The sequence below is a fragment of the Lissotriton vulgaris genome, chromosome 4_1, assembly GCF_964263255.1.
Source record: "Lissotriton vulgaris chromosome 4_1, aLisVul1.2, whole genome shotgun sequence".
NCBI lineage: Eukaryota > Metazoa > Chordata > Amphibia > Caudata > Salamandridae > Lissotriton > Lissotriton vulgaris.
This window is the reverse complement of record NC_141691.1, coordinates 1,719,866,245-1,719,890,940: the sequence shown is the minus strand read 5'-3', so window position 1 is coordinate 1,719,890,940 and position 24,696 is coordinate 1,719,866,245.

Here is a 24,696-nt window from a genome sequence, read left to right as displayed (position 1 = left end):
TAGAAACAAGGCCTAGTGCCTTTAGAACCGCAGGGGCCACCAGGAACCACCCAAGGTAGTAACACAGGGGACTCACGGGGGACACGTGCAGTGTCTAAACACAGCCACAAATCACATTTAACTTCTATGGGGAAAGTCGCTGTTGGGATTTTAAAGAAAAAGGACACTTAGAAGAGGACTTGGCGCAAACCCATTTAGAACTAAGAGGTTCTAGAGTCAACACCCATGGGAGCACTGGAGTACTCGAGTTACCTCACCCAGGGATGCTGGGTGCATAGGTGTCTTTTGATGTTGGGTTTCGTTGTTGATTTCAATGGCGAGTTGCTGCAAAAGTGCTGCAGGCGACCAAGTGGAAAGTGTCCGGGTGGATCCAAGGGTGGATCGGAGATGTGAAGAACCTGAAAGCAGAGGGGACAGAGTCTGGGTCACTTGCCAGTGACCAGGAAGGCGATGGGCGGATGCCCACCGATGTCGGGTGATTTTAGATGAAGAAGATGACTCTTCAGCCACGAGGACCAGGAGGGGTCAATGATGACCAGATGCTGGATTCGAGTAGTCCCATGAAGGATGTCGAGTGCTGCAGTGTCGGTTTCCAGATTGGACCCAACAAGCCTTAGCAACAGCAACCCACGCAGAAAGCAGAGTTGGTTTTGGTGCAGACCAGCAAGGTCTGATGGACTCACCCCTTGGTGGGGAGACAGGGCATGTCTGGTGCAACTAGGGAAGCCCAAAGGAAAGAAGAGTTACCTTTGTGGGGACCCACCAGTCTACGGACCAGGGATCGCAAAGGGGTCTCAAGCAGAAATGCTAGAAGTGGGCTCACGGAACTCATGGAGTGTAGGCCCACAATATTTGGTGCAGATGGTGCTCGGGCCTTGTACTACAAGTAGCCCAATTCACAACTTCGGGAAAGCACGGGAAGTGGATGCACTAGCAAATATGCACGGTGTCCAGGAGTTCCGGTCCCACGTAACTCGTGAGGGCTGGGGGTCTCAGCTTTGCCGGGATCTCGTGTCGGCCTCTGAGAAGTCTGGAAGTCCATGTCCTGAGTCACAAATACTTTGGGTCCGGCGGGAGCTTTGGAAATGCAGACCAGCAAGATGCTTCTTTGGTGTCTGTTTGAACAGGGGAGTCACTCCTTGATCCCAAGGGAGATTATTCCGACTTCTAGTCGTGTAGAATGTTGAAGTTCCAGGAAATATGTATCAGAGTTTCGTCCAGGTGTAATCTTAAGTCCTAAGGACTGGGTTTCCATACTTATACTATGAAGGGGGTTGGACATACTCTGGGGACCCACCTACGGGAGGGTCTGGGAAGAGGGGTGGTTACACTCATTCCCTTTGTCCAGTCTCGTGCCAGAGCAGGGGTTGAGTGCCCCTGCAACTGGTTTGAACTGGGATGTGCCCAGGGTCACCAAGTGTGCCCCAGCACTGTCTGAAAAGCATTCCCTGAATGCACCCACCCAGCCCTGTCTGGGAGGTGGTTATACCTCCCTGTGACAGGAAACCTATTGTCCAGGCCTCCCGTGCTGGAGTTTTGTTCAGCAGCAGGAGGTCAGAGGCTGCAGCATCCATTTTGTGATGCTGGGGCTCTTTTAAACTATTACCAGTTAGGTCAGTGTGTACATGTCTCTCCCTCTGAAAGCTACAGAGGGGTCCTGCTCATGCAGGGGTACCCTCTCACACAAAAACAATCACTCTGCCTTCAGGATTGATAAGGCCTGCAATCGGAGTGACTTATAGGTTTATATGTGTCAGTGATAAAAGGTAGATATAGGTAACCTATATCTTAGTAAGGGGTGCATGCACCACCTTTTCCAGGGTGCAGTAGCAGACCTGTGGTGCCATTTTGGAAGGATTCCCAGGGGTGGCATAACACATGCTTCAGCCCCTGGTAGGCCTCTGGGGTACCAATGCCCTTAGGGCCCGATTCACAGAACTAACTTAAGACAAAATCCTAAACTTACTACTTTTGGTATTCACAGAAGGCATTTAGTGGTAGTAAAGTTCTGTGAATCGGCCCCTTAGTACCTAAGGTACCATATACTAGGGACTCACAAGGGTAAGCCAGTAACCAATTTGGAGTGTACCTAAAGTACATGCAATCATTTAAGAGTGGAAGCAGCTAGGCTGGGGACGTGGTTAGCAGGGCCCCAGCCAGACTAAAGTCGAAAAACAGTGAAACACCAGCAACAAGTGGGGGTAACCATAATATGCGGATCCTACTCTCCTACACTATGTTCTATCGTTTTGATCCCTATCCTCTGACCTTTCTCTCTCACAAGTCCTCACACCATTCATTTATAATGCTGTAGGACCATCCATTACTTCACATAGTCCATTCCCTGCTACCTCAGGCCCTCTCGAGCATCTAATTGAACCGTAACAGCCTGTGTGGATAATGAACATGCACTTATCCTAAACCAACTCCGACAAGACCTCATTAACACACAGGCTTCAAACAGTCTCCCTCCCCTAACTTATTACTGGTCCATACTCATGTTCCAAGACAATGCGGCAAGCACTGGCCTTCAACACTTCCTTGAAACTAACCTCGTTTTTATGAACCCCACTCCCAATTTGAGTTCTGACCCAAGTACTGTAGTGAGACATGGTCCTGGAATCTGACATGGTATCTGGAAAGCTACTAAACCAGCAACATCCAATAGTTTTCTTTTCTAAGTGACCGCTCACACCAGGCCTTATTTTGACTATTCATATGCCCACACCTTGTCATCTGTGAGGTCCATTCGGGATTACGTTTTTTATATACTTTTCAATGTGTTAATGCTCCTCCTAAACCACTATGTCAGAGTCTTGGCTACTCATTCCCCTTTTATGCCAATATAACACATTTTTTCCTTAAGTCAATTGACTTTAAGTCCTTAAAGTCAGTAGGCTCTTAGAGACACTGGAGCCAGCATGACAATTGTCAGATATCATCTAGTGACCTGATAACAGGTAGTCCCTAATGTATTCTGCCAAGCTATTACAGTCGACAACCATGAAAGTCAATACCCAGTGGCTCTGCTTCCCTTGAGTGGGAGGCGGGATGTCAGGTTCCGTGAGGGTAGCAGTGAGTCCCACCATGCCTGTGAATTTTCTGCTTGGCAATGACCTAGAGAGCACCATCTGAAAGGACGTGGAGCTTGGGTCCCACTTGGAGATCTTAATGTTGCCTGAGTGAGTGTGCCTGACCACACAGTCCAAGGACTGCACACCCCCTGTAGTTAGTCTGGAGCCAGGTCCAGGAAGGCAGGGCATCTGTGCACTTCAAACGCTTGCCTCTAGGAGCTTCTACCCACTCCGAAGGCACAGCAGTGTATAAATACTGGACTTCAGACACCACCACTTGAGTACACTTCAGGACCTGTGGATACTCTGCCAGGAAGAAGGACTGCTGTGCTGCTGAAAGGATTCCGCTCTGCTGGAATGCTGCTCTGAAGAACCTGCAGCTTCATCTTGAACCCATTGCACCAGAGTGTCTCCAAGGGTTAGTCTGCTGGCATCCATTAGTGAGCTTCAGGACATAAAAGGCTCCCCATCATCCTGTACCAGCCATTTGACTGAGCAGCAGTGAGTTACTGATCCCCAAGTGGTGCCCCTCAGGTCCTTGATTCTTGGTGTGGCACAGTGAGCTTAAATCAAGCTTTTGGCTTTTTGTGCCCACGAATGGTCCAGTTCGCACTGAGACCTCGCCGCTCGCACTGCAATTCTACATGAAGCACTGCCAGCCAGACTCTTCTCACTCCAGCATCGACCACTCGTGGAGGACCTCCATCACGAAGCTCCAGCCTGTCCATCTGCGACACACGGCATGCTCTTCTCGTTATACTGACAGCCTTGCTCCTCACAACTCTGTCCAAGCAAACGGGACTCTTGCCATAAACTTGAGAAGGTAAACTTAGCTGCACTAGTCTGGGGACTGTGGCAAACCTACGCTACATCACGGTCAGCCTGAACTTTTGACTTTGACCCCATCCAGTGCAACCAGATACCCTGAGTTATCGCTTTATGCTTTTTGGCAATATTTTCATTACATTCTTTAAAAATTCATATCTTTGGTTCCACTGATTGGATTTTTGTTGTTTTGGTCAGGTTCTATTGATTACATTCAGCTCTATTTTTCTAATCTGGCCTGGGATCCTTTTTGTGTGGTGTTTTTACTGCATTGCTGTTTGAAGTGTTGCACAAATACTTTGCACATTGTCTCTAAGTTAAGCCTGACTGCTCTGTGCCAAGCAACCAGGGAGTTGAGTACAGGCTAATTTGGGGTTTACTTTTCCCTTACCCTGGCAAGGATTGTAGTTGCTGCTTGACCAGTGCTCACACCCCAGTCAACCAGTAACCCAATTTCTTACACTAAGTTTGCATCTGAATACAGGTTAACATAAATGTGGAAGTTGTACAGTGTGCGTAGAGACTATCGATGGAACAAAGTTCATCTAATGGAATAATCAAATAATTCAGAATGAGTTTTCAAATTGCAACCCCTGAAAATGTTGTTTATATATGCCCAGGTGAAAAGTAATGTGAAACATATATAGGAATGACAACTCAAGAAATCAGTTAAAAGATAGGTCAGACAGAACAAATCTACAATTAGGTATCATTTTCATATAGCAACTCTAGTACATCATTTTATGGATGAAAGTCATTCTGAAAGGGATATCAGATGGAGTGTCTTAAACTGAACCTAAGGTAAGACTGATATAGGAAATACACAAACACGGCTACAGCAGCAGGAAGCAAGACTCATCTTTCATATGTGAACAGTGGAAAGTTGAATGAATGAACAATATGAATCAAAACATTTCTAAAAAAAAGCAATGCTGCATCTGACACCATTAATAGGGGCCTTCCACCCAAACAAGTGCTTAATAAAGATCTTTTGGGTTCAAGTGATGTATCTATCAGAATTAAGAAAAGAGTCACACCGAAAGAAATACATTTGACTTTGTATTATATCCTATTTGGTGTTGTGGAGAAGTGTGGCTCAATGGTTAGAGCAGGCAGGCCTTGATGCAGAGCTCCGGCCAGGGACCAGGGTTCGATTCCTGCCTCGGCAGGTCTTGGGCTCATAAATTCCTCTGACCGGATATTCTCGCCTCAGTGCCTATTCTAATCATGGGTCCCACGCTGCAACTCTGGGCAATAGCTTGCTTAGTCTCCACAACGGCCCCCAAGGATGCCTGGTTTCACCATGGGGGTTCCCAGGAGTGGACACTTCACACGGAATACCAGGAAGGTTTCCCTTGCAGTATTCGTACAAGCGCCGGGAGACCTACTGCGGATAGCTGTGCGCTTTACAAGTACAAAGACATTTACATGATATATTTTTGTACTGTGCTTTTATGGCTAATATGTCGAATGAAGCTTGTTTGGATTGGATTGGATTGGAAATGCATGTACAGAGTGCTAGGAATAAGTATAGAGAAGTGAGCAGCACAAAGTTTCAGCCATGTCATCGTCCGTTGAATATGTTATCATTTCAATTACAAGATTACAAGATAATCCACATTTGAAGGTACCACTAGTGTAAATCAACAGTATTCTAAATTCTTTATTTTTTACACTTTTTTTTCACAAATTGCTATAACGTTTCCACTACCTTGCCGCCTCATACATTTCAAGGAAATAGTCATGACATGAATGAAATAGAAGGAATATAGGGAAAAACAACTTTTCTCAAGTTTCCTTTTACTCAAGCAGTGGCCTTGTGGTCCATGAATGCTTGCACCGGGTCATGAGACTGAGGAGGGTGATGGGTGACATTTCCCTGACCTTCTCAGATGTCATTTCCAGAGTTCCGCAAACAAGACCCACTTTTGCAAGATGACGGAGTCACGTTTGCTTTAATGTGAGGATCCTGAAGGCAGACTGACTTACAGTTGCCATGCTTGGAATACATATCTTAGCCCGGTGATCAAAAGCTGCTTCTTCAACACCATGTGGTGTGCTGAGCAAGGCCTCAGCGAAGTGGGAACCACGTCTGGCCACACGATCTTTACAATTGCGAAAATTACATAGTGTTGAGAACTAAGGAGGGCATCATGGGTTTGAACTGAATCATAATCCTCATGAAAATGCCAGCTCAGGCTCAAAGGTTAAGACTAAAATAAGCAAGTTTCAGTGAAATAATTTATATTTTCCATGTATACATTTCTTTTGACTGAAGTTACTTTATCTTTCTCTAGATTTGCAGGTAGATTCATCAAGCATTTTTGAGAAGCGCAAACGGTGCAAATCGCAATAATCGGCCGTTTGCATTTGGGATTCATCAATGGTTCATGCTCTCGCAATATAAGAATTCGCAAATAATTGCGAGTTCTGATATTGCGATTGCATTTAAGGAATCGCAATTTACGATTCCTTATATGCAATGCATGAACCATTTTAAAATTGCGATTTCGCAATCCGGGGCCGCTATATACCGCGAAAACTTAGATAAATGCACTTTAGTGCATTTATCTAAGTTGCATGTTACACACACACATGTCCTTTGGACATGTGTGTGCGCAACATCAGTGTACATTTCCATTTCAGGGGTGCTACAGGGTGTCCTTTGGACACCCTGGCACCCTTGAAATCGCATCCTTATTTGCGATTCGCTAATTGCTAATCGCAAATAAGGATTGACTCCCATTCATTCCTATGGGCCTTTATGCTATTTGCGAATCGCAAATAAGGAAGCAGTATAAATCGCAAAAAATATTGCGATTTCTACATCCACCCCGTTTTGCGAGTCTGTAATAGCAATTCCTTAATTGAGTTTGGCACACTTTTGGAAGCCTAGAGCCAATGCAGGCACCCTTGTACCTCGACGCATGGGTGCCTCCATTGTGCTCAGAATAGTTTTTATGCAAAAAGGATTTTTTTTGCACAAAAAACTATTCTTAGATGCGTATTCCTCTTTGTATATGTGCAGAATGCAGCACATATGCAAAGATAGAGTAACGAGGCGAAATAGACATTTCTCCTCGTTACACCATCCTTGGGAAGGTGCATCTTATGGCGCAAACCCAGGTTTACATACTTACATTAAACTAGATTCCTGTCCATTCCCTGGGTGGATGCACGGTTCGGCCATGATCTGCCCATGGAATGCCTCCCCAACACAAGGTAATGTAAGACAGCAATGAGCCGAGTGGCGTTACCTTTCTCACTAAGCCACGCAAATCAGGATTTAGGCTGCATAGTATATCCCGTCATACATTTTACATCACTAAATCTTGACACCACCCCGATGCAATATGTTACTAAATCTGGGCCTCAGTGTCTACCTGGGGCACCTTAGTAAATATAAAAACACCGTAACATTCCAGCTGGGTGGGTACTAGTTATTTTAGGCATTCATCATTTTCAAAAGACTTGGGAAATATGTGCAAGAAGTTAACGCCGCCTTAGCAGCACTTTTCAGATAGTTTTGCAGCTAGATTTTTATCGCTTTATGTACAAGCTGCGGCTAACCTCTGTTAGCCGCAGTTTTCCAGCAAAAACGTCCATTCTAAAGATCGCCACTTCTGTGAGCGATAATGACATGCAAGGGAGGTTTTCATGTGCAAAAATGGCAGCTAACCCCTTTTCGCAATATTTACAAGGGGATTCCTAAACTTTGGAGGACCAAAAAAATTGCTGCTAACTGCAGTTAGAGCCAGGTTTTTAAGACCAGAAAATAGGTGGTCTTAAAAATTAGATAACACTTGGTGCCTCTTTTCAGCAGGTTTTGGTGCTGGACAGAGCTTCAAGCAATGTTGCGGCGCTGCCCTGCAACGAAACTACAGGACAGGAATGTGCACTTTTAATAAGAAAGTGCGCATTCCTGGGCCTCAGTCATGAAAAGTGTTGCAGCGCTGCGACAAGACAGCGCTGCAACACTTTTCACTACCCCCTTCTTGCAACACCCTGGATGCGCTGTATTCACTGGAGAGCACTCCATGACGCAAGTAATGACAGATATGTCTGGAATTCTGACATATCTGTCTGCGCCAAAGTCACGCATTGCTGCAGTCATGTCACAACCATGACGCAACTCCAGCAATGCATGGGGTCAACCTATCTCTGTGGCACTGCATCACCCTTACGCCTGCCATCAGGCAGGCATAAGGTACTGACATAGTGCCGTTCGCGAGGGGTGCAAGGGTGTCGGTCCAGTTGGAGATTATGCGCTGCAGTGTCATCATCTGTAAGCGTTGGCGGAGTGGTGGTGCTGAGGGAGTTGACAAGACGTTCTTCTGGGGCCTTGATCCAGCTCCGAGGGGGGTCAATGATGGCAGTGGTGTATGGTGGGCATGGTGGAGACGTGACGTATACAATGATGGTCAGGCCAGGAGAGTCCGGTGGTGTGGCTGTAGTTGAAGTTCCCATTGGCAGAGGAGACGTGCTCGACCTTGTGACCTGCTATTTGGCTTGATGCGGTTGCTAGCTGCAGGAGTCCGATGTTGGGGAGCTTCCCTAGGAGGGGTGGTATTCTGGTCACTGGGGATGTCCAGGTGGACCTTGAATTCACTGCATAGGATGTCCTCGTGGATGCAAGAGCCTGGGGTGCAATGAGGTCTACAATGGTATCAGAGAATGGGGGTCTGTAGGAGAGTAGGCTCTGTGTACTATTGTTACCCCCACTTTTTGCTGGTGTTTCACTGTTTCTCGACTTTAGTCTGGCTGGGGCTCAGCTAACCAGGACCCCAGCCTAGCTGCTTCCTCTCTAAATTGATTGCATGTACTTTAGGTACACTCCAGATTGGTTACTGGGTTACCCATGTGAGTGCCTAGTATTTGGTACCTTAGGTACTAAGGGCATAGGTACCCCAGAGGCCTACTAGTGGTTGAAGCATGTATTATGCCACCCCTAGGAAGCCTTCCAAAATGGCACCACAGGTCTGCTACTTCAGCCTGGTTAAGGTGGTGCATGCACCCCACTCTAAGATATAGGTTACCTATATCTATCTTATATCACTGACACATATAAACTTATAAGTCACTCCTATGGCAGGCCATATCAACCCTGAAGGCAGAGTGCACACTGACCTAACGGGTAATAGGCTAAAAGAGCCCCAGCATCACAAAATGGATGCTGCAGCCACAGCATCCGGCAGGGGAGGCCTGGACAATAGGTTTCCTGTCACAGGGATGTGTAACCACCTCCCAAACAGGCTTTAGTGTATTGGGGCTGGGTGGGTGCATTCATAGAATGCTTTTCAGACAGTGCTGGGGGTACACTTGGTGTCCCTGTGCATATACCAGTTCAAACCGGTTGCAGGGCCACTCAGCTACTGCTCTGGTGTGAAACTGGACAAAGGGAATGGGTTTAACCACACCTCTTCCCTGACTCTCACATAGGTGGGTCCCCAGAGAATGTCCAACCCCCTTTCTTAGTATAAGTATGGGACCATAGTCCTTAGGACTTCAGATTAAACCTGGACGAAACTCTGCAACATATATCCTGGAACTTTAACATTCTACATCGACTAGAAGACGAAAGAATCTCCCTTGGGGTCAAGGACCCAGGAGGGACCGCGTCTACCAAACTGGAGGAGGCATCGCCATCATCCACAGGAACACCATCCGCATCACGACCAACTCCGACGACACCCTCACCACCGCCGAGCACCTCCACTTCCAGATGCACATCGACCCCAAGACCACCCTCAGAGGCACTCTCATTTACAGACCCCCGGGACCACGCACACAATTCAGCGAAAGCCATCGCAGACTTCGTCAGCCCACACGCCCTCACCTCCTCAGACTATATCCTCCTAGGGGACCTCAACTTTCACCTGGAGAACAACAATGACAGCAACACCACCACCCTGCTGGACAACCTCGCCAACCTTGGACTCAAGCAACTGGTGGACACCCCCACCCACTACGCCGGCCACACGCTTGACCCCGTCTTCTCCTCCAGCAAGCACATCTCCTTCAGCCACTCAACCGGACTACACTGGACAGACCACAGCTGCGTCCACTTCGACTTCAGGAGAACCATGACCCACCACCACTCGCAACAGGTTCCCCGCAGAAGCTGGAGCAAGATCACCGCCGGCCAGCTCACCACCTCCCTCAGCCAGAACCCTCCTGCCAACACAATGGACCCCAACGAAGCAGCCCGCAACCTCACACTGTGGATCACCGACTGCGCCGATGAACTCGCACCACTGAAGAACCCTCCCACCAGACCCGGCAGCAGGAAAGCCTTGTGGTTCACCACCGACCTCCAAAACTCCAAGAAAACCTGCCGCACCCTCGAGAAAGCCTGGCGCCACGACCAGACAACGGAGAACATGACAGCCCTCAAGAACGCCACCCGCAAACACCATCAGCTGATCCGATCCACTAAGAAGACAGCATTCAAAGAAAGACTGGACAACAACACCCACAACAGCAAGGAGCTCTTCAGCATCATCAAAGAGCTCTCCAATCCCAGCGCCTGCAACAACGACATCACTCCCTCGCAAGACCTCAGCGACGCTCTCGCCTCGTTCTTCCACCGCAAGATCACTGACATTTACAACAGCTTCGACGCACATACCACGCACCCGACCACCGATCCAACGCCTCCAACCACCACCCTTTGCACCTGGACCCCTGTCAACACCGATGACACCACCCGCCAGATGAATACCATCTACTCTGGATCCCCCTCCGACCCCTGCCCTCACCACATCTTCCACAAAGCCGACACTATCATCGCACCCCAACTAGGGAACATCATCAACAGCTCCTTTGCATCCGCCACCTTCCCGGAGAGCTGGAAACCTGCCGAGCTGAGCGCCCTCCTCAAGAACCCCACCGCGAACCCCACGGACCTGAAGAACTTCCGCCCCATCTCGCTCCTCCCTTTTCCAGCCAAAGTCATCGAGAAGGCCGTCAACAGACAACTCTCCGCCTTCCTCGAGACCAACGGATCCCTCGACCCCTCACAGTCCGGCTTCCGAGCAAACCACAGCACAGAGACCGCCCTCATTGCAGCCACCGACGACATCAGGTCCCTGCTCGACAACGGAGAAACGGCCGCTCTCATCCTCCTGGACCTCTCAGCAGCCTTCGACACCGTCTGCCACCGCACCCTGATACAACGCCTCAGCAACACAGGAATCCAAGGAGCGGCCATGGAATGAATCATCTCATTTCTCGCCGGAAGAACCCAGAGAGTCCGCCTCCCCATTCCGTTCCTCGGCCACCGAAGTCATCTGCGGCGTCCCGCAAAGATCCTCACTTAGCCCTACCCTCTTCAACGTCTACATGAGCCCTCTCGCTGCCGTCACCCGCGGACACAACCTCAACATCATCTCCTACGCCGATGACACCCAGCTGATCCTCTCCTTCACCAACGACCCCGACACCGCCAAAGCCAACCTCCAAGAAGGAATGACAGACGTCGCAGAATGGATGAAGATCAGCCGTCCGAAACTAAACTCAGACAAGACGGAAGTCCTCATCCTCGGACCATCCCCCTCCGCGTGGGACGACTCCTGGTGGCCCCCTGCCCTGGGCAGTACACCCAAACCAACTGACCACGCACGCAACCTAGGCTTCATCCTGGACTCCTCACTCACGATGACCAAGCAAGTAAACGCAGTCTCATCATCCTGGTTCAACACCCTGAGCATGCTCCGAAAGATCTTCTGATGGATCCCCACAGAAACCAGGAAGACGGTCACCCAATCCCTCGTCACCAGCCGTCTGGACTACGGGAACACCCTCTACGCAGGAACCACAGCTAAACTCCAGAAAAGACTCCAGCGCATTCAGAACGCCTCAGCACGACTCATCCTGAACGTCCCCCGCCGCAACCACATCACTGCCCACCTGAAAGACCTTCACTGGCTCCCCGTCAACAAGAGGATCACGTTTAGACTCCTCACCCACGCACACAAGGCTCTCCACGACATGGGCCCGAAGTACCTCAACAGCCGCCTCTCTTTCTACACACCCACCCGCCAGCTCCGATCCGCCAACCTCGCCCTCGCCTCCGTCCCACGAATTTGGAAGTCCACAGTCGGAGGAAGATCCTTCTCTTACCTGGCAGCCAAGACATGAAACTCCCTCCCCGCTCACCTACGGCTGACCCTGGATCACCTCTCTTCAGGAAACAACTCAAGACCTGGCTGTTCGAGCAAAAGCGTTCACCCCCCTCAGCGCCTTGAGACCCTCACGGGTGAGTAGCGCGCTATGCAAATTTTGTGAGTGATTAATTGAGTGATTGATTGGAGTGACTCCCCTGCTCAAGCAGGCACCAAAGAAGCATCTTGCTGGTCGGCATTTCTGAGGCTAAAGCCGAACCATGAAGTATTTGCAACTAAGGACATGGACTTCCAGACTTCTTAGAGGCTGACATGAGATCCCGGCAAAGCTGAGACCCGCAGCCCTCACGAGTGATGTGGGACCGGAATTCCTGGACACCGTGCACATTTGCTAGTGCATCCACTTCCTGAGCTTTCCTGAAGTTGTTTATTGGGCTACTTTTCCAAGCCCCGAGCACCATATGCAACGAAGATTGTGGGCCTACACTCCACGAGTGTTCCGTCAGCCCGCTTCTAGCATTTTTGCTTGAGGCCCCTTTGCGATCCCAGGTCCGTCGACTGGTGGGTACCCACAAAGGTAATTCTTCTTTTCCTTGGGCTTCTTTGGTTGCTCCAGATGTACCCTGACTACCCTCCAAAGGGTGAGTCCCTCAGACCTTGCTGGTCTGCATGGAAGCCAATCTCTGCTTTCTGTGTGGGTTGCTGTTGCCAAGACTTGTTGGGTCTAATACGGAATCCGACACCGCAGCACCCGACATCCTTTGTGGGACAGCTCAAATTCAGCTCCTGGTTTTTGTCAACGCTTCCTGGTCCTCGTGGCTGAAGAGTCAAGCTTCACCTGAAATCACCTGAAATCACCCGACATCGGTTGTCATCTTCTCATCGCCTTCCTGGTTACTGACCAGCAACCCAGACTCTGTCCCCTCTGCTTTCAGGTTCTTCAGATCTCCGATCCACCCTTGGATCCACCCATACACTTTTCACTTGGTCACCAGCAGCACTTTGCAGCAGCTCGCCATTGAAATCGATAACGAAATCCAATACGAAAAGACACCTATGCACCCGGCTTCCCTGGGTGAGGTGCTCCAGTAGGTATTGACTCTAGAACCTCCTAGGACTAAAGGGGTTTGCTCCAAGTCCTCTTCTAAGTGTTCCTTAATCTGTAATTTTCCAACCGTAACTTTCCCCATTGAAGATAATGGTGATTTGCAGCTGTGTTTAGACATTGCGCGCGTCCCCCGTAGGTCCCCTGTGTCACTACCTTGGGTGGCTCCTGGTGGCCCCAGCGGTTCTAAAGGCTCTAGACCTTGTATCTATGTCAATCGTGGTTCTTATATCACTTTCCTAATGTATGCTTTGGTACGCCCCTAGGGCTCAACGTATATTGCGCTAATTTACTGTGTGCTAAATAAGTTTACTGAATGTACTTTTGCCTCTAACCTCATAAAGAGACTAGAGGGATGTGTTTAGAATAAATACATATATTTTATATATATACATGGTGTAGTTCTCCTTTCATTTGGTCATTCATGAGATTATAGACTGGTAAAACAAGCTGCTTTACATTCCTTCAAGACTTAGCCTGAAGGCTGCTCTCCACAGCTCCCACTAGGATAGCTTTCTATACAGGTTGTCTTTAAACCTACCATCAATAAGGGTTGTTTGGACTGGTGCAAGGTGCCCACTAGAATAGTGGACAGCATATGCCAGGCCAACTTCTAACGGGGTCCATGGCCCGGGGGCCTACAGATGAAGGTGCCATAGAGGAAGGGCTTGGGGTAGGTCCGGATCTGAAAGTTGAGGGGTTCCATGGTCCAACATTGGGTCATTAGAGTGCCTGGTCAGTTGGAGTGTGCTTCTGTAGGTGATGGCAATGCCTCCTGGACGGTAGTGGTGGTCCTTGCGGGTGATTTAGTATCCGCCAGTGATGGCGATGGTGATGTCTGGTCCAGGACAGAGGTTGGTCCTGGCAGGCGATGTGGCATCCAGGGTTGATGGCGAGAAGGGTGCTGGTGTAGTAGTGGTAGAGTGTCCGAAAGGAAGGGTGCTTGGTGCTGAGCGCATTCCAGGGGTAGACGGAAGCAGATGGGCTTGCCTATGGCTTGCCTTTGGCCTGGGAGACGTTCATTACAAAGCAGGCATTACATCCTAATGTATTTATAATGCAACTGTAATAATGCAGGTGTATTTATATCGCATTCCATTACAACGCATTGTGAGGTCAGTAATGGGATATTTGTAAGGTTTAGGGTGGGTATGGGTTTTGGGTGTCGAAGATGAAATTTCCAAAACCAATTTTATTGAGCATAGGAGTATCAAGAATGTGGTATCTCCACACACCAAGATCACCACAACAGTATCAATGTAATGATGACATAGACAGTAATGGATGAAGCAAATGCCAATGAAGCTCAGTTTTAGAGATGCCCTAGCAGCCTACTCTAACCCCCAACTACACCCCCCCCCGTACCCAACACCCCCCCCCACCACACGTGTACAAAAGAGCAACACAAAAGGAAATGCACAATGAATAAGCAGGTATAGCGCAACCAGGGCTTTGCCGCTTGAGGCCAGAAGTGTCACCGTGATCAAATGTCCTCCTCCTGTTCCGCCGGGGGGTCCAAGGACAGGCCACGGTAGTCGGCCCACCGCTTCCAGATCTTGAAATGTTTGCGTGGGCAGCCCCGCGCCTCGAAGACCGGCTTTTCCAGGCCCATGAAATAATCTAGCCCAGCCTTCCATGCAGATAGGGGGGGGGCCCTCACAGATTTCCATGCCCGAGCCAGGTCTCGTTTGGCCACAACCAGCCCCAGGAGCAACAGGTGACGCTTATATATGTTGCCCCCAACCCCTTCCATGATATGCAGCAGGCCCAGCCGGTGGGTGCGAGGAAGATCCCAACCCAGGACCTCAGCCAGGCAACTCCACACACCCCACCAGAATCCAGTCAGGCGACCACACGACCACACCGTATGCATCAGGGAGCCAGGCACTTCCCCACAGCGCAGGCATTCCGGTGACGCAATCAAGCCAGCCTTCCACAGACGCTCACGTGTATAATAGGCACGGTGCAAGTATTTGAATTGTATCAGGCGGAGCCGAACCGCAACAGCGGTGCCGCGCGGGGATTCCAGCGCCTCCCTCCAATCGTCCTCATCAAGGGCGCCCACGTCCACCTCCCACGCCTCCCGAAGGGAGCGGAGAGTGGAGGAGCAGTGGATAACAAGTGTCTGATAAATTCTAGAGACTTTCTTGTCTCCCAAGTCTCCCATAAACACTTTTGCCTCAATCGGGCTGAACTCCGGCAGGGAGTCGAGGCCGGCAATGCTCGGGGTGAGGGCATGCCGCAGCTGGAGGTAGCGGAAGAACTGGGACTGAGGCATCTGGAACTCCGCGCGGAGTTCCTCGAAGGACCTGAGGGTGGTACCGGACATGACCTGGCCCAGTTGTGTAACTCCAATAGCCTCCCAGCCCTCAAACCCCTCCAGGGCCGCCAGTTCCGGAAGCAGGCCATTGTGCCACAGCGGCGTTTCAGCTGTTAATTTGCCCCACCAACCCATGCGGCGCAGGGATTGCCACCACACCGCAAATACCACCTTGGTGACCGACGGCAATCCACGGCGTATGCGAGCCGAATAGAGAATAGTGTGAAGCGTGCGATCTCCCATGAGCAGTCGTTCCAGGGCATAGGCCGGGTCACCCCTATCACCATACCACCATTCATTGAGGACAAGCAGGTGAGACGCTTGGTAGTAGGAGAGGAGGTCGGAGGTGGCCAAACCACCACAGTATGTGGATAGAAAGCACGTCTTCAAGGCCACCCTGGCTGCACCACCATCCCACAGGAAGCGGCCCAGCACAGAGTTAACCTGGCGGAACCACTCCATGCCAATGGGGTGCGGGAAGTTTTGGAGTTGGTATAGAAGCCTCGGCAGTGCCACCATCTTAAAGATGGCCGACCTCCCAAAGATTGTGAGGGGCATTCTGGACCAAGTTTTAACATCTGTCTGGACCCGTTCCCACACCGGCAAGACACTGCGTGCCCAGGCCACGGCCCGCGAGTCCGAGAGAAAGACGCCTAGATATTTCAGGCCATCTGTCGCCACACGCAATTCGGCGGCCCATGGGTCGGCAACCACTCCGCCACCCAAAATCCACAGGGTCGATTTGTTCAGATTAAGGTGGAGCCCCGAGACCTCGCCAAACCCCCGCATGATCTCCAAAACCCGGGGACCCGAGTGCCGCAGATCAGTAAGGAATAGAAGGACGTCATCTGCATACAGTGCAATCCTATCCGCCAGGTCATCGTTCCAGACAAAGCCACGTAATTGGGCATCCATTCGTATCCGCGACGCCAGGGGCTCCATGGCGAGGGCGAATAGGTAGGGGGATAGCGGGCAACCCTGTCGAGTACCACGACCGATGCGAAAGCGCCCAGAGACCGCGCCGGCCACGCGGACCGAAGCCGTAACATTAGTGTAGAGGAGACGAATATACGACAGGAAGACAGGCCCTAGATTGAGGCGGGCTAACAAGGTGAACAAATATGCCCAACTCACCGAATCAAAGGCTCGGTCCATGTCCGCAAGAAGGAGTGCAGCCTGTTCATCCCTAGCACCCATGGCGTCAACCGCCGCCTGCGCCCGCCGGATATTATGCCGGGTGGCCCTGCGCGGCATGAATCCGGCCTGGTCAGGGTGGACCAGGTCAGCAATGTGAGGCAAGAGGCGGTTCGCTAGGGCCTTCGCCAAGATCTTGGCCTCGATGTTGAGAAGGGAGATCGGCCTGTAAGAGTCGTGCCGGTCCGGCGCCCTGCCCGGCTTCAAGAATACCACTATCTCGGCATGACGCCAGTCTGGTGGCAACTCGCCCGAGCCCGCGCCGCCTCCAGGGCGCTGCGAAAGTGGGGTCCCAGCTGGACGTGGAACTTTTTGTAAAATTCACTAGGATAACCGCTCGGGCCGGGCGCCTTGCCAGTGTTTAATTGGCCAAGGGCCTCCCCAAGTTCCTCAGATGTAAGCGGGGCCTCCAAGGCGGTTCTGGTCTCGTCGGGGACTGCCTGCGGGAGCAGGTCGTCCAGGTATGAGGCAATCTCGTCCACCATCAAAGGATCACGAGGAACGTATTGTGCCTCGTAGTAGCGGGCAAAGCTAGCCGCCAGCAAACCTGGGTCGGTCATGACCGAGCCGTCGTCCGCCGTGAGACCAGGCAGCACTAGGGGCTGGAAAGTCGCTTGGCACAGCCTATGCAACATGGTGCAGGACTTGTCGCCCCACTGGTATACTCTGCTGCGCGTGGCGAGCCACGCCTTTCGGGCCTCCTCGTACAGGGCCGAGGCATACATCTGTTGGGCCTGCAGGAGCTGTCTCACGACGCCCTCATCACCCCGAGCCGACCATGCTGCTCCAGCTCCTCCACGCGGGCCGCGGCAGTCACAATGGCCTCCCGATGTTTTCGCCGAGCTGCCACACACCAAGCTATATCAACGCCCCGGAGCGTAGGCTTCAGCGCCTCCCACACAACCAGTGCATCGACATCCCCCACCAAATTCTCACGCCAGAAGTGGTCAATCGCCTCGCGTAAATGGTTCACATACTCCGGCCGCTGCAGCTGCCAGGAGGACATACGCCAGCGAAAAGGTTGTCGTTTAGAGGGGAGGGTCACGGTAGCCAGGACAGGGGAATGATCCGAGAGGCCTCTGGGGAGTATCGCGGCATCCCTGACGCGACTCAGGCAGGCACCCGGCACAAACAAATAATCTAGTCTCGAGAAGGACCCATGCACCGCCGACACATACGTGAATGCACGCACCGCAGGGTGAAAATGCCGCCATACATCAATCCAGCCCAGACTACTCACAGTCGCACACAATCTGGTGGGAGCAGCCGCGGGGGGGTCAGACACAACAGGAGCTCGTCTCTGGCGATCCAGGCCCACATCTATGACCTCGTTCCAGTCGCCCCCCACCATGGTCAGAACCTCTGGAATCTCGTCCCACAGCGCAAACAGCCGCTCGGACAAGGCCCACTGCAGGGGGGGAGGGGCGTACACACTACCAAAGACCACTGGCTCGGAACCCAGCAGGCCCTTGATAAAGACAAACCGGCCCTGAGGATCAATCCATTGTTTCTCATGGACATAAGCCACCCTACGGTGTACCAGTATGGCCACCCCCCGCGACCCCCTCGTAAAGCCAGCATGATAAACCTGTTGATATCCAAACCTCTGGAGGCTAAGGGCCTTAGAACCCAGCATGTGAGTCTCCTGGAGCAGGAGCACATCCACCATCTCCCTCTTCCCCCATCGCAGCACAGCCCCACGCTTGATCTTATCTAGGATACCCCTCACATTCCATGTCACAACCCGCAGGGTCTTTTGAGGAGACATAGTCACAGTATCAGCCATTATCATCACAGAGTCCAGAATCCGGCCCCCCATCCCACCCTGGCGCAACCCGCAAATCAACAAAAATCAAAGCCTCAGACACGTGTGGTCCCACCCCCCCAGCCCATACACTCAGCAACCCCCCCCCCAACCCAGAACCCCCCCAACATTTGCAACACAAGAACCCCCCCCCCACACCCCACACCCACCACCCCAATACCTCAGAGAACTTTGAAGTATCTGTCGCGGCATGGAGAGACCCGGGTCCAAAACAGAGGACCCAGGGCCCGCCATACCAATGGATCCCAACAACCCAACCATGACACACACACCACCCCCCCATCAACACTCACATCCGTGAGGGTCTGAGGCCCACAAACGGTACCCCCCGAGCCCCACTACGTCCCCATGAAAAACAACTGGAGTCCTCACATGGGAACCGACCGGCATACAAAAGACAGAATAGAACAGTCTCACCAGCCAAAGTAGGGCAATTCAGTGTTCAGCAAAAAGAGTCTAGTCCCGGCAATGTTCAGCTGCCCGCATCGGAGTGCTCTGAGTCCCTGGCACCACCCGACTGCGATGCACTGGCGGAGGCCGACCTCTTCTTGGAGCGAGACCTCCGATGGCGGCCCTTCCTGTTCGGGCGATCCGTCCGCTCCGGCGACGATCCCTGGGACCTGCCCGGGTCCAGCCCTGGCTGGGCGTGCGGCCTGAGTCGCACCGCTTCGTCGGTCCAGCGGAACACCTCTTCCGGTGAATCGAAGAAATGGGTCCGGGACTGATACACCACCCGCAGGCGGGCTGGATACAGGAGAGAGTATTGGAGCTTGAGGCCCCTCAGCTTAGCCTTAGCATCCATGAAGGATTGTCTCTGCTGCTGCACCATCTTCTTGTAGTCCGGGAAAATCATGATAGTATGATTCTCGAAGGCGAGCGAGCCCTTGTTCCTCGCCTCCCGCAGGATAACATCCCGGTCATGGTAATTTAGCAGCCGGGCGATGACAGGCTGTGGGCGCTCACCCTCCGGCGGCCGCTGGGTCAGAGCCCTGTGGGCCCTCTCGATCACGAAGCACGTAGACAGTGCCCCTTCGGGGAGCCAGCTCTCTAGCCACTGGGTCAAGAACCGCTCCATGCCGTCCTTCTCGCACCGCTCCGGAAAGCCGATGAAGCGGAGGTTGTTCCTCCGCGCGCGCCCTTCGGCATCCTCCACGCGGGCCGCCAGTGTCTTTTGAACGCCCTCCACCTCCGCCAATCGTTTCTTTAGGGCGCCGATGTCAGCCTCGGTCGCTGTGATGCGGGTCTCAGCCAAGGTGATCCGCTCCACCGCGTTGCGGAGGTCCTGGCGCAGGAGCGTGACATCCGCCCCGACCGCCCCAATTTTGGCATCAAGCATGTCCCGGGACTGGGTGATGGCCGCCAGTATAGCTGCATTGTCCGGTCCAGGGCCACCGCTGCCACCGGCCGCCCCAGAGCCGCCACTCGGCCCGGTGAATTTGTCGATGGGGCCATGTTTAGGCGGGCCACCTCCTCTATCTCTGGTCATGGCACACGCCGGGCAGGGCGGACACCACCCCAGAACCGTCGGGCACTGTCGCAAGTCTTGGATGGGACGGCAGCAGTGAAGTCTCAAAGGAGAAGGCGGGCCGGTCGGCACAGATCCGGTGTCGTGAAAATCGAGGTCCCGGCTTCACCCAGGTGGGACAGGCCTCACCCACACTCGTCGCCACGAGCGGCCGTCCAAAGTACAGAAATAAGCTGCGGCTCCGTGATCCGTGGGCAGCCGCAGCCAGCGGGCCGGGCCAGGAGCGGTGTAGCGGATGCCACCACCGTCCGCCAGTCCGTCACCGGCCGCCTCGGAGCTCAAGGACCCCAGTCTCCAGCCCGTCACGAGGCCCCGCAGTGTCGTCACCTCTCTCTGGTCACACAGGGGAAGAGCCGTCCTCCCGAAGAGTAGGAGCTAGTGGCGCCGTCTTGATCTCCAGGCGATCGCAGCTGTAAAGTTGAGCCAAGGGCGGCGCAGTGGATGCCACCCACACCCGCCAGATCGCAACCGCCACCAGGCGTCGCGAAACTCGAGGACCCCGGTCTCCGGCCGGTCACCAGGCCGCACGTCGCCGTCGCCTCCCTCCGATCACAGGAAGGGAAGAAATGCAGGATCGACACACCAAAGTAGACAGGAGACTGCGCCAGATCGATGCCAACCACTGGGTATCAACAGCGGGCTCGGGGGCCAGGATAAATGATCGAATTAAGTCCGGGCCGGCGGGAGCTCTACAAGGCTGCGACCGCCATCTTCGCCCGCCAAGCCACGCCCCCGTCGGAGATGAAATTTGGTGTGTTTTATGGGGTAAAATTTGAAATTTGGGGTGTGTTTAGGAGTCAGTTATGAAAATTGGGGTGTGCATTTGGGTCAAATATGATTCTTAGGGTGTGTTTTGGGAGCTCAAGTATGACTTTTAAGGTTCGGGGTTTGCTTTGGGGTGCAAGGGTTAGTTTTAGGGTTGCACTCACTGAAGTGGGAATTGTAATATTTTCATCTCCGCTATCCAATACCTTCCCTACTGTTGCAATATGCCTGGTATTAGTATGCATTGTATTGGAGTGCGATGTAATGGAATGTGTCATAACTTCATATATACCTTTGGCACACCAGTGGTACGCCCACTGTGCATGGCTGCACAGCGGCTGCCATTGGGAAGTGCTGCGAGGGGGACTGGACAGCTGGGACATGGGAAATACCAGAAAGGACATTGGATGGAGTGTGGACGCAGGGTGTGTGTGTGTGTGTGTGAGTGGGTGTTGTAAATATTTAAATGAGAGAAATCTTACCTCCAGGCCAGTTTCTGTGTTTTCATTGCTCCTACTCTCCTGAGTCTGCTTCCAGGAACAAGAAGTAGGCAGCCCGACTCCCTCCCCTAAGCCAATCGCAATGCGGCATTGGAATTGGTCATTGGCGCCGGGACAAGGCGTTTAGCCAGGGGCTGGAGGGGTGGGCATGTTCTCCATGCAGGCTGTAATGCAGCCTGCATTGCAAACAGGACAATGCGCATGACTGCTTTGGGCAGCCTGAGTGAGCCGGTCAAACAGTCATTGCACACTTGAGTGGGCATGCCACTCCGCCCTTGCCCTTCCCCTTTATTGGAGCAGCCCACGCAAAGGAAACATAGCATGATTACTTCAGGAAATAATCATCTTGTGATGATTTTTCCTCTTCTTGCACTGCTTGAAAACAGTGGGCCGACGCTCTTCTGCCATAGTGGATAAGCCGCCACTTGGGGTGCGTCATCTACAGGTGCTAGGACCGACACCGTGGCGCAATCCGCTGCACTCTCTCCAAATCTGTGACTCAGCCAGCAGGATCCTCAGCCAGATGGGATTTCACAAGGCTGGGTATAGCAGTCACTGACAAGTCCGCTGGTGAACCTCCTGATGCAGTTGATGCAGCGGGCCCCCTTAGGCGTGAAGTGGCAGTGCTCCCGCTACACAAGTTCGGCACAGCTTAGGGGCCTCACCCTCCACAGTGTCCGGCCAGCAAAACATCATACGGCCTGTGATGCAGAGAGGTACCGCCCACCATTGGAGATCTCCTCTGTGCACCCCGGTGTAGTGGTGGATCGTAGTATGCGATGCAGAACTCCCTACGTTGATTTGCAGGAGCGCCTCCACCATTCACAAATCCAAGGGGCTCAAAGCGGTCTTCTCACACAGATCATCAACGTGTCTCCATTCTCCATGCGACCTGCCAAACGTAACCACCAGGTACGGGTGATCGCCATGCCTCAATGTCCACTGCTACGGCTCATCAACTCCACAGCTCCTCCGCATCCCACTCCAGGCCCCAGACGCATGTCCAGCGAGGCATCCAGCTCCAGACTCAGATCCAGCGAGGCATCCAGGCTTCAGACGCAGGTCCAGCGAGGCATCGAGGCTCCAGACGCAGGTCCAGCGAGGCATCCAGGCTCCAGACGCAGGTCCAGCGAGACATCCAGGCTCCAGTCGCAGGTCCAGCGAGGCATCCAGGCTCCAGATGCAGGTCCAGCGATGCATCCAGGCTCCAGATGCAGGTCCAGCGAGGCATCCAGGCTCCAGACGCAGGTCCAGCGAGGCATCCAGGCTCCAGACGCAGGTCCAGCGAGGCAACCAGGCTCCAGACGCAGGTCCAGCGAGGCAACCAGGCTCCAGACGCAGGACCAGCATGGCATCCAGGCTTCAGACGCAGGTCCAGCGAGGCAACCAGGCTCCAGACGCAGGTCCAGCGAGGCATCCAGGCTCCAGACGCAGGTCCAGCGAGACATCCAGGCTCCAGAAACAGGTCCAGCGAGGCATCCAGGCTCCAGATGCAGGTCCAGCGATGCATCAAGGCTCCAAATGCAGGTCCAGCGAGGCATCCAGGCTCCAGATGCAGGCCCAGCGATGCATCAAGGCTCCAGACGCAGGACCAGCATGGCAACCAGGCTCCAGACGCAGGTCCAGCGAGGCATCGAGGCTCCAGACGCAGGTCCAGCGAGGCATCCAGGCTCCAGACGCAGGTCCAGCGAGACATCCAGGCTCCAGAAACAGGTCCAGCGAGGCATCCAGGCTCCAGATGCAGGTCCAGCGATGCATCAAGGCTCCAGATGCAGGTCCAGCGAGGCATCCAGGCTGAAGACACAGGTTAAGGAGGAACACAGGCTCCAGACACAGGTCCAGCGAGGCATCCTTGCTGCCGATGCAGGTCCAGCGAAGCATCCAGGCTCCAGACGCAGGTCCAGCGAGACATCCAGGCTCCAGTCGCAGGTCCAGCGAGGCATCTTTGCTCCAGATGCAGGTCCAGCGAGGCATCCAGGCTCCAGGCGAAGGTCCAGCGAGGCATCCAGGCTCTCATCCTGGCCATCCTGGATATTGGGTGGCTTGAGGCGGTTGTCGGTGTGTGCTGCACTTGGCCCTGGCTGCTCCATTCTGCATTTCATTGTTTTTTTGTGCCTATTTTCTATTGGAAATCGACTGATCGGCTATTTTTTCCAATAGAAGCAAAAAAAACTCACATTGGGCTGACTACCTTGCGTTTTTTAGCTGCTAATAGGCCTTTTGTTAGTTTTTTGCCTACTAACGCCGGAATTCCTATCACCATCACGCTAATGTTAACAGCAGTTTCCGCCGCCGATCCCTGAAGCTATCGCCATGTAGCGACGGCTTGTAAATACGTCGCTAACATGGTGATAGTTTTCAGCGGTAAATGCCGGTAAGAAAACTGCCGCTAACTAACGTTCGCAATATTTTTTGCCAGTCCTTCTACATATGGCCCTTAGTTCCTCTAAACCTTCATTGTTCAGTCACAAGTATAAAACTAAATATCCCACAAAATACCATATACCAGAGACATTTAAGTACAAACAAATATGTCTGACCAATACTGTGCTCCTGTCAGAAATCCTGGGCAGGACTACACGATGGGACAAATAATTCCACCCAGCAAGAAATCCTAACAGGACATTTTGTGCCCCGAAAGCATGCCTGAAGTTGATATTTTACATTCTTGTAATGAGCAGTTGCTAAAACAGTCGCGGTTCGGTATGCAAAATCATAATTTTCATGCTGGAGTGAAACTATTTTTTATAGATTTTCCCCAGTGTCATAGTTTGAAACCTTTTAGGAATGGAACATCGAAAACCTTGTAGTTCATAGCTTTGGATTTTTGTATGTTCAAGAATACTATGACGTGCTTACGTATTTGGCATCACAACTGCTGGGCTTCAGCCTGCCATAGCAACTTTGAAAAACGCATTAGGTGCACAAAACACGCCCGCGCTTCTCAACTATAGTGTATCCACTTGGAACACAGGAAGGGTTGGGTCAACCAATTGCTGGTGTGCACAGAGGTCGGTTTCTAGCTACAAGCAGGAAGTTTACGCACAGACACTTGCACAGTTTACACAGACGAGAGTATCATTGAGTTCGAGTTATCAGACTATGCACAGCAAGTGAGTGACCTTTAGAGAGAGTGTCCAGTTTCAGTCAAAGGTGTAGAACATAAAAAAGTGAACTGTTTTACAGAAGTGATGAGTGACTGCGGGACATTTACTCAGTCAGAGTGATGGGGACTTTGCTGATAGGACTGTGAAAAGAACTGTCTCCATCCTAGCAAGACATTATAAGCTGCAATGCTAAAGTTTATCACAATGTGTTTCAATGTGTATATGTGCTTAAGTTATTAAAAGTGCATGTACACTTTAAAAAATGAGGCCTCACAAGTGAGACAACGCCCAAAGTCTGAGGGGCATGTTTACAAGAGGGTTGCGCCACTGGAA